Source organism: Rhinolophus sinicus, linkage group LG04 (assembly GCF_036562045.2).
Source record: "Rhinolophus sinicus isolate RSC01 linkage group LG04, ASM3656204v1, whole genome shotgun sequence".
Classification (NCBI taxonomy): Eukaryota; Metazoa; Chordata; class Mammalia; order Chiroptera; family Rhinolophidae; genus Rhinolophus; species Rhinolophus sinicus.
In genome coordinates this window covers 67,416,964-67,430,945 of record NC_133754.1, presented here as the reverse complement: position 1 = coordinate 67,430,945, position 13,982 = coordinate 67,416,964, and positions in this window count along the sequence as shown.

Genomic DNA, 13,982 nt, shown 5'->3' with positions numbered 1-13,982 from the left:
CTTGCAGTCAAAAAACAGATAAAAATGAATATGTATTTATTATTGTGTGATTTGATAAAATCATCGGTTTTAGGGTATAGAAAAATTTAACTTTACTTATTCTAATATTTAAGGGTATATAAGATTATAAAATTCAATCCTACGGCAACTTGCTCAGTGCAGTAGATTTTATCAGACCTTAGGCCAACTTTATTTCTTGTTTAGCAATTATCTCTGTGAGCAATTCATTTGATATATAAGTCTAGGAAAATAAATATATCAGATATTTATTCCGTTTTATGTGTTTAAATGTTTTATGATACTCCGTTGCTGGCCGTATTCAAGGAGTCTTCAGTGGGACATCCTCCTCCTCTCCCAACACCTCCAACCTTTCCTCTGAATCGCCTGTGCCCTGTGTCTTCCCTGGACATGCTCTGTGTTTTCTTTCCTGGGTGTGTTGGCTCCCACTCTTCTCTCTGCCCCAAATGCCCTTCTCCGGGATCTCTTGAGACAACCTAAAAAAGATCTCACCAAGCTTTGGGCATGCACATGTGAATGTGCCCTCTGTGTGATCCCCACTCCCCCTGCTCCTGCCTCCCCCCCCCCAAGGGCCCTGATGCAACCCATCCTGGGTCAGCTGGAGAACAGCCCCACCCACACCCAAGTGATGCAAACCCAGAGTCGTAACCCATCTCCAGAGAGACTTTAGTCTTCACTTTGAATCAGTTGGAAATTTAGACAAAACTTCTTTTCCACTTTGTCTCTGTCCCTTTCGCTTTCAGTTCACAGAGACTCACTGGCCTTTCCTAAAGGATGTTGACTCTCCTTGCCCGGCAAGCAGTAAATTCATGTCTGTGCCTTTAGATTACACTGGTTGTCTTTGTTCCTTGGCATGGCCACGTTCTATGTTTTCTTGACTTTCCAGCCAAAAGTGATTTTCTTTCTAACTCTTTCAGTATTTTGTCTATTCTTTTGAAGCGCTCCCTTATCTTCTTTTATTCATTCATTCTACAAAAACCCAGGCATTGTTTTATACCAGGCACTGCTATTTACACTGGGTTACGGTTGTGAACAAAACATACAAATAAAGATAAAAATCCCTGTCCTCATGGAAGTTACATCATCTGCAGGTAGAGAGAGAAAATAAACCCAAAAAAGTAGCATACATAGTGTGTCAGACGCTGATAGGACGTGGAGAACAATGACATAGGAATAAAGAGAAGGAGCACGGGAGGAGAGGAAAAATTTAAAATAAGGTCCTGGAAATTTGACGTAAGCCACTTTGGATATGCTTGATTCTTAGGTTCTTTTGAGTAAATAATGGAAGCCACTAAGATTGAGGTAGGTGAGGGCTAGTCACTGCCTCATAATGTCACTATCAGGGAATAATCACATCTCAAACCAGATTCTGCTTATGACATTTATTAACCAAATAATTGTTAGCAAAGCAGGCCCCAACTTGTTCATACAACCTCTTCTGAATTCCAGTTGACCTGTGCACATTGCCGAGGTTCTGTGCCTTGAAGTTGAGATCATGCACCACAAATCCAACATCTGGATACAGGAAAGAGGAGGGAACAAGTCTCTCCTGATGGACACAAGTTACAAGAACTTCTGTCCCACATTCTATCTGTCCTTTTCACTGTCAGTGATTCTTACACCTGTTTATGTAAGAGTACGGAGTGTCCCTAAGTCCCTAACTGATTGCAGCCAGTTGTTGGAGCCAATTCACAGAAATCATTTTAATTTTAACTAAAGTGAAGCCAATTCTTCACTTTCACTACGCTACTTAACATGTTTCTGGTTTCACCAATAAAGACCTATTTTTTTGAATCCAGTGTGCTAATTAGCAAAGTGCTGGTTGTTGCCTGAGAGGCGAATAACAGGAACCCTTGGAGCAACAGCCTCAGAGTGGGGCCTCTCCTGGTAGGATGCCAGCGGAGAGGCCTGAACGGTGCATGTTCACTGACCATCTTTAGAATTAAAACATAAATGAGCTGCGGACTCTCCTGAAGTATTTTAAAGTAAATTACAAATACTATAAGAGGTGTGGAGGGAAGACCTCAATGGGGAAGTGACCTATCGGAAGGCTTGAAGGTGGCGGAGGAGTGAGCCAGGCATCCAATGGGAAGCATTGTAGGCTGAAGAAGCAGTAAGTGTCGCATTCCTGCGGCAGGAGTGTGCCTGGCCCATGTGAGGAGAAGCAGGGAGGCCAGGGCGGCTGAAGCTGAGTCAAGGACGGAGGGAGAGAGCACTGAGAGTTGGTGCCAGGAAGGTCATAGGGCCAGATGACACGGAGCCTTGCAGGCTGTTGGGAACAAGATGGGAGCCACTGGAGACTTTTGCACAGAGGAGTGGCATAACCTAGCTTACATTTTTACAGGATCCGTCCAGTTGCCCTGTTGAGAATAGACTAACAAGGGCAAAGGCCAAAGTGAGGAGTCTGGTGAGGTACCTATTGAAATAGTCCGGATGAGATGGGCCAGGGTGGTGAGACGTGGTTGGATTCTGCAAATACACTGAAGGTAGAGCAGCAGAATTTGGTGACAGGTGGGAGGCGGGGTGTGTGAGACAAAAAGAGCTCAAAGTTGACTCACGGTGTTTGGGCTGAGCAACCAGAGGGTTGGAGTCGCAATTCACCGAGATGGGGAAGACCGCAGGAGGAGAAGGTGTGGGGTGGGTGGGTCAGGATTTCAGTTTAACAAGTTTGAAAGGTAGGGTATACAGAAGGATATGGGAGCCTTACGTTCAAGAGAGCAGTATAGGCAGGAGTTAGACATTTGGGAGTAATCGACATAGAGATGGTGTTTAAAGCCATGACTCTGGATGGGGTAACCCAGAGAATGAGATAGAAAGTAGACAGAGAAGAGAAGAGGTCCAAGGACCAAGCTCTAAGACTCTCCATTAAAAGGTCGGGGAAACAAGAAAGAGCTAGTCAGGAAATCTGAGGAGGTACCAACGAGATGGGAAGAGCACCAGAAGATTGTCCTGGGAACCAGGGGAAGAAATGATCAAGGAGGAGAAGCGATCAGCTGTGAACATGAGGACAGAGATCTGATCTCTGGTTTGAACAACATGAAGCTCACTGGTGCCCCTCACGAGAAGTGTCCAGGCGAGCAGTTGGTTGGAGTCAATTCAAGAGAGAATGGGGTGAGCAGGATTGGAGACGGTCAGTATCAACCACTCTCCCAATCAGTATTGGTAAAAAGCACGAGATAAAAATGGGGGGGAGGGGGTAAGTCCCTTTAGGGTGCTGTTTGCATTAGGTCAATCCCATGTTTCTTCAGCATCTAATACATACTAGGGACAGGTGCCAAATGGACAAGCCTGGAGCCAGGCTTCGCCTTGGGAGAAGCCACCCAGCAGAGGAGATTCATCTACAAACAATGACAGGTGTTCTAATAAAGGATGGCAACATTCTATGGGAGCAGAAATAGGCAGAGACAAACTTTGAGGACATTCAGGGAAGTGACATTTGATCTGGTTTTGAAGGAAGGGTGGCGGTTGCCAAGTAAAGCGGGGGAAGAAAGTTGTTCTCAGCAGAAGGAAGAGTGTTGTCAAGGTGTGAGCGTGAGATGCCTGGAATGTGTGCCGTGAGGAGTGGGAGCTGAGTCTGTTACCGTTGTCAACCACGCTGGTAATAGCCTCGTGTGGACTTTGAACGTCTATTCGATAGACGATAGGAAACACTGACCGTTTTTAACTCGTGGAGTGACAAGATCTGTTTTGCTTTGGTAGGAGACCTCTGGGGGTTGTAGGAGTAAGACTGGATGCAGCGAGATGTGCCGGGAGTTTTGGCAGCCGCGTAGGCCAGAACCAGAGGGGCCCGGATGAGGGCTATGCCGTGAGGAAGTGAGGGGGGAAGGATGCGGTGAAAACCACAGGACCAAGTGCGGCTTGAGATGGAGACTCGGGGAGAAGGAGGCACGAATGACTCAAAGGTTTCGGCCTCAAACTGAGCAGATGGGTTGGTTAATCTTTTTGTCTCCATGGTACTTAATACATAACAGACTCATGAAAAATATCCCTCAGTTGATTGAACTTCAATATGAAAATCCTAAGAGTTTTGTAATCATTTTCTAAGAAATCAGTGCCCCCCCAACACACACACAATATCCTAGTACATGGAGACGGCCAGTCGGTGCTCGGTGTGACTGGCGACCACGAGAGAGGCCTCCCACTGGGCTGGGCATCGCGGTCTCCCTGAGAAGCAAAGATGACCACGTGGAGTAACCAGAACCATATCAAGTCACAAAAACTGTTGACGGTATGTGACATACAACATTATCTTGTGTGATTCTGCCGAGACGTACTTGGGCAGTTTGGAGGAGAGAACGACCCTGATAAGACTTCCAGTTAGGCCCTGAAGGGGAGACAGGATTAGGACAGGTGTGGAAAGAGTTAAAAATATTTATCAAACATTTGCCACGTGCCAGGAGCTGTTCTAGGTGCTACGTTAGCCCAGTTAATCCTCACAACATGTCTATGAAGTGGGTCCTGCGAGTGTGCCCAATTTGCAGATAAGGACAGTGAGGCACGCAGAGCTGAGGGCACTTCTCAGGGTTCCCTGACAGGAACTCGCAAGTGGTAGAGCCAGGATTGTGACTCAGGCGTCTGGCTCCAGAGTCCTACTCCTAACCCTCCTCCCTACTGCTCCCTGGTGTGTACAGGTAGAGGGGGGCGGAGGTAGTGCTTAAGGGGACTCAGGTGGGAGTTTGGGGTGCGGTGAGCCTCCTCAACTGGCCTGGAGGAGCCGTGCTGGGCAAAGCAGGAGGCGAGCTTTCCTAGGCTGTTGGAGGCACAGCTTTGACAGGCAGCTCTCAGCCCTTGGAAAGTTGATTGTCAAGGGGCGGGGGGGGGGGGGGGGGGGTCCTTCCTGACCACAGAAATTATGGGGAGAAGCAGAAGCCAAGAGGGACTGCAGTTAAGGACCACAGTCACCAGACCCAAACAGCAGGGTGGGAATGGGAAAGAGGGGTGATAACTGACCATGGGCTTAGCAAACAGGGCAGTGGCTGGAGAGCGGGATGGAACCCAGCCCCGCAAAGGACAACAAGGGGCTCCAGGCCCATCAGCCCCGCTGTGTCCCAGCTGTGATGAGAGTTTGTGTCCCAGGCTCAGTGAACGAAGCTTCTTTCAGTGGCAGTGTTTTTCCCCTCCTTTCATCACATCCTCGAGTTAAAGGAAGAAAAGAAGCCTAAGGATAGTGCTTGGGGGAGGGGGACACACTGTGCACAGGTCTTTGATTCCCCCCTCTTTTGTCTCTTACATAACTAGCCTGCTCGCCTTCCGGCTCTCTTTAGCTCAGGGCTCTGTGTGTGTGTTTGTGTTTCTGCTGCAAGCAACTTCCCAGAGGGGCCACAGGCCTGCGTCATGGCCTTTTTAGCTCAGTGCTGAAGGCGGAGCTCCTGACTCACCCCAGCCCTGAGCTCTGCAGAGCAGCTGGCCAGCTGCCTGGCCTGGTCACTCGGCTGCCCCCAATGGCCAGGACTGAGTGGCAGAGGTGCCCCTCTAGCCCCTCTCCACAGGCAGGCTCAGCTGCTAGAGGAGAAGATTCCCAACTATTAGTTTTGGAAAAAAGCAAAGCCAGGTTACCCATTCGTGCTACAAATACTTTGTGACTCCTGAATGGGTCAGGTGCTGCTCCAGGCGGTGGAGGCCTAGCTGTAAACAAAACAAATGAGCAACCCTGCCCTACAGGAGCTCACATTCTACTGGAGGAACAAGGGAAGTTAACCAGACTCTCAAGAATTCCAGCGTCAAGCGGGTGTTGCCCCTTTGGACATTGCATCATCCTGTGTCTTGTGGTCCCCACCTCTACCCCTGCCCCCAGCCTTGTCCTGCCTCCCGGCCCTGGTCACCTTGGGAGACGGCACAGATTATAGGGCAAGACTAAGATTAGATTTTGGTCTGGATGCCTCTTCCACCTGCATCCCCTCCTGTCAAGGCCTCCAGAAGGCGAAGAAGGCGTCGCAAAGCTTGGTTTGGGGCAGGGCTTGCAAGAGAAGGCTTGAGACTTCCTTGGCCACAGGGAGCAGAGGTGACTCAGAAAGATCATTCAGTGATCGCTCAGGGATAACTCCCACTCAGTTTGAGCTTAGGTTGGTTCAAACTCCGGGTCCCAGTCAACTCACATGTGTGAGCCTAACATGGCTGGTGGATTTGGAAAAAAGGACATTCCAGAATCCATATTATCCACATCCTCTGCGTACTCTTTGAGGTCTAAGCTGGCTGACTGCAGGGGAGAGGACTTGAAAGGAGCTGCGGGGTAGCTGGGGTGTTCAGGGATGGCACGCCGTTTTGCTCCATAAAATCACGTGACCTGGAAAATGCCCTACGGCTCATGGTGACACAAACCAAGCGCTGAGGACAGTGAAACCACACTAGGCATTCCATCTGCACAGTATTCCCTCTTTTGGCCACAGCACCATGACTTTCCTTTGAGGGAATAAATATACTTTCCCTCACTCTTGACGGGATTGTCAATCAAGCTGCCTGCCTCCAATGGACACAACCCCCAGGCTGGCCTAGCGGACTCTTTCTCAGGAGCAGACGTGAGGTCAGCTGACACAGATTTGTCCCAGTGCGCCTTTGATGTGATTCTGCCACGCAGGTCCCAGATGCACTTGTTCCTGTCCTTTTCAAGCTTGATTATTCATTTCTCTCTCCCATTCTGAGAACTAGCCTGGATCTCTTTTCAACAGGTTTATTTTCTTGCCTGGATTATCCAGAGTCATTTTCTGTTGCTGTTAGCCTCAGCACCTTAAGCGCCCGGAAAGCAAATCTGCAGCTCGTCCCTGGACTCGATCCTGCGCAGTGAGAGGTCGACACACAGCCAGTCAGCTTCACTGTAATGTCCGTGGAAAAGCTGGCCTGCCCCCACCTTCTGCTGTGTGCTCAATGTTGCCCAGAAGAAAATGCCTTCATGTTTTAGAGCACAGTTTCCAGAACATTCTCTTTAACGTGCCTGTGTCCTGGGTGGAGAAGAGAGAGGTCCTCTCAGCATTTGCCCAGCGTCCAGCCTGGCCTCCCAGCTCGGACTCCTTTCGAGGCCGGGCTCCAAGTTGCCTATCTCTCTCCTTGCCCTTCTTCCCTCTTCCAGACCATCTCATCTAAGAGCTCTGGAGCTAGGTCCGTGTTGGGAGACAAGGAGCGTGTAAAGCAGAGAGGAAAGAATCAGAACTTTGAGTCCAATACAGCTGTTGGCGGCAGCTCTGCCCCTGGCAGGGACACGGTTCAGCCTTTCTCCCCTCTTTTGCGTGTCCAGTGGTGCCTCCCAGTCCTTATTCCGTGAATGGTGGTTCTCAAACAGACCCGCTCCTCCTTTCCCCCTCTAAACTTCCATGGTACCTCCCTGGCTGTTGCGCTCATTGTTTTAGTTTTGGAATATGCTGCCCCGGGAGGTAGTAAGCACTCTCTTTCAATGGGTTCACGTCAAGTTTTGGAGACCATCTAACAGGGATGTTTTAAGGGGATCCAAGTTCAAGATAGAAGTTGGGTTAAATGAACTCTAAGATCCTTTCTAACTTGGGCTTTGGTTACTCTACATCTATGTCTTGCTTTTCAACTTTTAAAATATTTTATTGTGAATTTTTTAAGCATACAGAAAAATGTACAAATAATACAATGAATAACAAACACAGATGTAACTACGACATAACTCTCAGATTTTAACTTTGTGCCATGCTTGTTCCAGATGCAAATGAATCCTGTGTAGATTTGTTTTAATTCAATATTTATTGAGGTATAATTTGCATATAATACAGTACACAGATTTTGAATGTACGGTGTGGCAAGTTTTGACAACTGTGTACATCTGTGTAACCGCCACCCCAGACAAGATATAGAATTTTCTCTCATGTATTTTTTCCAGTCTCTCCTCCCTGCCAGAGGCAACCACTGTCCTGATTTTTTTCACCATAGATTAGTTTTGCCTGTTCTAGAACTTTATATAAATAGAATCATACAAAATGAACTCTTTGGTGCCTGGCTTCTTTTGCTCATGATAATATTTTTGGGATCCTTCCATGATGTTTCAAGTGTCAGTAGTTCATTCCTTTTATTTCTGCGTGATATTCTATTGGGTGAAAATACCATAATTTATGTATTCACCCAATAATGGACCTTTGTATAACATGTTTACCCAAAATTTATGAAAACATATGTCCACAAAAAGAACTATACAAGTATATCTGTAGCAGCTTTTCTCATAATAGCCCCAAACTGGAAACAACCCAAATGAGCGTTCTATTTTTATGTGAGCATCTTCCCTCCCCAACAATGAGGGCAGGATGCTTATCTGATTCATCTGCGTGCCCTCACCATGTTTTAAACATTGGAGATGAATCAGTAAGTCTTTGTTCAGTGGATGAAAGGCAGAAGAGGATGCAGAGTTCTCCAAGCCTCGTCCAAGAGCTGAGGGGTAAGGCCCCGGCCTGCTCAGCCCCCAGGAGGAAGACAGAATGTTAGCAGGAAAATGTTGGCTCATACCAGCGGCTCAGGGCTAAGCACTGAGCCTAACACAGAAGAACTGTTCAGGATCTATATGTTGAATTAATAAAAAGGAGTAAGCAGGCTGTTGAGTGTTGCAATCACTAGACCCTCTTGCTTTTGGACTGTCCTTGCTTCCAGGTCATTCTTGCTTCCTGGAAAGACACACCTTCCAGGTACAGGGACAACAGGACAGCGTCAAGCAGGGAGGAGGATCTAGGGAAGTACTCTGGAGATACGCAGGAGGAAGTTAGAGTTTCTAGAACAAAAGCTAGAATAAACTGGGTTCTCTCTCTTGTCCCCAAGTCCCATGCCTTCTCTCTCTTATTCTTATACATGGCAGATCCAAGCACAGGATTCCTCCCATTTAGGATCAGGAAATCACCTGGAGAGCCCCACGGAGCCCTCCGTGTCTAGGATACATTACCTCTCTCCCTTTACATTCCTGCTTCACACAGATGTTTTCAGATCTTCATAAAAGCATCAAACAACCCAGATGATGGATAGCTTTCACTCACCCTGGCCAGGGGCTCTGACCATTCAGTTGTTGAGGAAACCAGACATTTGGCTTGGATGGGAAGTTGATTTTGCAAGGGATGAAAAATGTGGCCTCACTTCAGTGTGTTTGTTCCAACGCAGGGATAAATATATTTCCTTAAATGACAAGTCTTAAAACCTTCAAGTCTTTCCAGGCAGGATCTAAATGTTTCAAGAGACGTGTGGAGCAGTGTGACTTTTATCATAGAAGGATCTACAGATTTTTATCTATTGATGCTCCAACTCTATCAAGAAACCACAAGCACTTTAGCTTCTAATAAGTGGTATTAGGAAAAGGACACTTAGGATTCCAAATTCCTGCATTTTTCTGGTTCTCATCTAGCAATTTATGAGGCTTCAGGTAAGCTTGTTTCCTCACCTGTACAATGAGAATGCTGGATTAGACCATCTCTAAGACCTCCCTTCCCGCTCTGAAACCTATACTTCTAAGCTGTGATCGCCTTGGTCTCACCACAAAGAATGCGTTCAGAGGAAGCATTCACAGCGGTCTCTTGCAGTGAGTTCATGTGTTTTAAAGACTAAGATGAATGTTTTAAAGACTACAATTATTGTTCATTCCCATTGAGGTGATTTTCCTGCTCACATTGTTTTCTTTTTTGGGGTCCAATTTGGAAATGCTTTTAGTCAACTGTCAATGTAGATGGGGAAAAAAAAAACACAGGAAGATTTTCTGCTTTATATCCTTGTTGATAATACAAACAAGGCCCTTCAAAGGATGGTGGAAGGATAGGAAATTCTCATCCTTTCAGGTCTAAAAATAAGTGTTTGTTGATGATCTAGACAACCTGGTTGCTTGAAACAGCAGCAGCCTGGAGTCTTAACACATGGAAGAGAAGGGTGCATCTCCCTGGCTTCCCAGAGTTAAAATAAAGCTGACCTTTTGAAAAGGAACCCTGAGACACTTGGGTCAGTCGTGGTTTCCATCTCCCCCTTCCCCACTCTATGGGCCCTGTACTGAATCTTTCATGAGATGCCCTAAGTACATACATCAAACTGAACATTGTTTATCTCCTGGTAGGTCTTAATGTGGATTATATATCCAACCTGACCTTTAAAAAACTTGTAACATAGTGGGATTTCTAAGGATTCACTTTATAAAAGATCCTGGAGATTAGCTCAGTCAGTAAAAGGGATTTTTTCCTACTTGTTGACTGAGAGCCGTTGGTCTCAAATGATTGTTTGTTCACTTGGGCCTTCATCCTTTATTTCAAGTGGAACAACTGTGATATTCCCAGAGACAGTGAAAGCCAATCTTAGACTAAATTCTGCCAAGTGTACAAACGTTCATTGGCACACTGGTACGAAATGGTCATACAACCTGTTCACCCAATTGCTTTGTAGTTGCTCTGGCAAGGACCTTGCCTGGAAGGTTTGCTGAGAGGTGCATCGTGTGTCTCCGGCAGGGGACTGGAGGGACGCAGGACCAGCAGGGTTGCCCTGTGGCATTAAACTGCCTGACTTGTCTACTTTTTAAGCCTGATTTACAAAAGGGCACTGAAGACTATGTCGTCTTTCTAACTAATGACCTATCTTAGAATATATCACCCAATTCATTTCACCAATAGAAATAGTTCTAGCATGCCTTATGCTAGAAACTCTTTAGTGTAGAGTTCAATACTGTAATGTGAATGCTAAGTAACTTTCTCTGAGGGTACTGATTCTTGACTAGGACACGTCATCTATTGACCATACCTGGAGGTTTGGCTCCTGGTTTAGCCTTGAATACTCACTAACTGACCCCAGGGTATAGATTACAGGTATCTTGTCCCAAGTGTCATACTGTTTTTACTGAAGCTTTTCTTTTGTTTTTTTGAAAGTGTTAATATTTTTATTTTGGGTATATATTGCACTTAGGTTTAACTTTGTATTTATTTTTTTAATGTATTTTTATTAGTTTGAGGTATATATATTTAATTATAGCTGACATTCAATATTATTTTATATTAGTTTCAGTTTACAGCTCAGTGGTTCGGCATTTATATAATCTATGATGTGATCACCCCAATAAATCCAATACCTATCTGACACTACATGGTCTTTACATTATTGATTATATTCCCCATGCTGTATTTCATATCCGTGTGACTCTTTTGTGACTATCAATTTGAACCTCCTAATCCCATCACCCTTCTCACCCGTCCCCTCACCCCCTTCCCATCTAGCAACTGTCAGTTTGTTCTCTATATTTATGAGTCTATTTCTGTTTTGTTTGCTCATTTATCCTGTTCTTTAGATGCCACATACAAATTTGGACAATTAAGTTCACGAACTCACCCTAGAAAAAGTGCTGCACACCTCATTGCTGAATATCACTGTGGTCACCTTCAAAGTACTCCCCTTGGGAAGCTATGCACTGACGCCAGCACCTAGTCCACCCTTCAGAGCAATTTTGGAACTCTTTTTCTGGAATGGCCATTAGAGCTGTCGTCATATTACCCTTGATGTCCTGAATGTCATCAAAATGTCCTCTTTTCAATATTTCCTTTATCTTTGGGTAAGGAAAGAAGTCATTGGGGGCCAGATCAGGTGAGTAGGGAGGGTGTTCCAATACAGTTATTTGTTTACTGGTTAAAAACACCCTCACAGACAGTGCCATGTGAGCTGGTGCATTGTTGTGATGCAAGAGCCATGAATTGTTGGCGAAAAGTTCAGGTCATCTAACTTTTTCACACAGTCTTTTCAGCACTGCCAAATAGTAAACTTTGTGAACTGTTTGTCCAATTAGCACAAATTCATAATGAATAATCCCTCTGATATCAAAAAAGTTTATCAACATCGTTGCAACAAGTTCGTGAACTTAATTGTCATACCTCGTAAAAGTGAGCTCATATGGTATTTGTCTTTCTCTGTCTGACTTATTTCACTTAGCATAATATCCTCTAGGTCCATCCATGTTGTTGCAAATGGTAAGATTTCATTCTTTTTTATGGTAGAGTAATAGTACATTGTATTAATGTACCACAATTTCTTTATCCAATCCTTTATCAATGGTGTTTCAGTTGTTTCCATATCTTGGCTATTGTGAATAGCGCTGCAGTAAACATAAGGGTGCATATACCATATTTTGCCACATATAATGCTCACCCACGTTTTTGGCCCAACTTTCAAGGAAAAAAATCTTTTGTTTTAATTTTTTAATTCAAATTTTTATTTCTTTACATTTAGGTACTTGTTTTTTGTATTATAAAGGAATTTTAGCATTTATTTTTTCACATATTATGGTACAAGAATAACAAATAATTACAAAACACAAGAACAGATACAAGGTACAAGAAATTTTATGTACCGGTAACAAATTTACCATATTTACGCATCATGGAAGGCCAAGAACTCTTTGTCGTTGCAAGTTTGTTGTAAGTTCAACAAAACCGATTATTGTATTCCAGGGTATTATTTTGCATACGGATATCATTATTGATTTCTAGATTATACTTTTAACTCATAGCATAAATAAAAGAATTAAAGACATTTATATAGCTATAGAATTAGTACTACCTATGTATAATGTGCGTCCTTATTTTTCCCTCACAAATTTGGGCAAAAAAAAGTGTGCATTATACATGGCAAAATATGGTATTTTTTCAAATTAATGTTTTAGATTTCTTTGGGTAAATACACAGGAATGGAATTGCTGGGTCATGAGGTAGTTCTATTTTTAATTTTTTGAGGAACGTCCATACTGTTTTCCATAGTGGCTGCACCAATCTGCAATCCCACCAACAGTGCACAGGGGTTCCCTTTTCTCCACAGCCTTGCCAACACTTGTTGTTTGTTGATTTATTGATGATGGCTATTCTGACAGGATTGAGGTGGAATCTTTTTGTGGTTTTTATACTTCTCTGATGCTTAGTGACGTTGAGCATCTTTTCATATGTCTATTGGCCATCTGTATGTCCTCTTTGGACAAATGTCTATCAGGTGCTCTGCATATTTTTTATTTGGATTGTTTTATTTTTTTGGTGTTGAGTTTACTGAAGCTTTTTGAAGTAAATTACTATACAAGCGATGTAGCAGTGACCAATCACAAATTACTTAACCTCTCCAAGGTTCAGTGTCCTCATCTGAAAATGGAGATGTGAATACCCTGTAAGGGTATGTTGTGAGGATTAAAGGAAATAATGTGGATAAAATAAACAAAATTGTGTGTCTGTGTGCATGTGTGCACGCGCGTGTGCAATGACTGGTGCACAGAACTTCTAAACTTTAATCCGCTTACACTTTCTTTTTCAGGTAGCCAAAGAGGGAAAAGGGAGAAGTTTGACAGGGTAGAAAGAGAAAGCAGAGATATCAAATATGGGGAACTGGGAGGATCCTTTACATTTTAAAGAAAATGAAGAAATGTCAAAGTCACACTCCTACCCTTCTCTTAGAAATGTTCCCTTGTAGAACAGAACAACATCGAAAGAGAGATTCAGCAAAAGAGAGAGACCAAGAAGTTGTTCTAGGAGATGTTTTTTCCCAGGAGTTTTTCAACAAAGATCCTCCAGAAGCCCAACAGCTAAGACCCGTAGAGGATGCCACTGCCCACGAATGACCTGATTTGATGAGGTTTACACCTCAGGCTTTAGAGATGCCCAGCGCTTTCAGCCAAGAAGAAAACACTCTCTTCTTTATCTGGGGAAGGAGCCACGCCTGTGCCCCATCCCCCACTGAATGGTGGGGGCAGTCTTGTCCAGCTCCTCCTACAACAGAAGGTCATCAAGTGAGGGTGACTAAAATGAAGAAGGAGGTGTAGGTGCCAACTGGGTGAGAAAACGGAGGCTCCTGGGAGGGCGAAGCTGAGAGAAGTCAGGTGAGCACAGAACTGCCGGCTCCCAGATGGTGTGAGCTGGGCCTTCGGGCTGGGGGCTGTCCATACACGTAGCAGGCACTGCAGCTCAAGTGGTGAAAGGTTACTCTGTAATTAACAAAAGGATCACCGTGGGCCTCAAGCATTGGGCACTCAAGTTAACAAA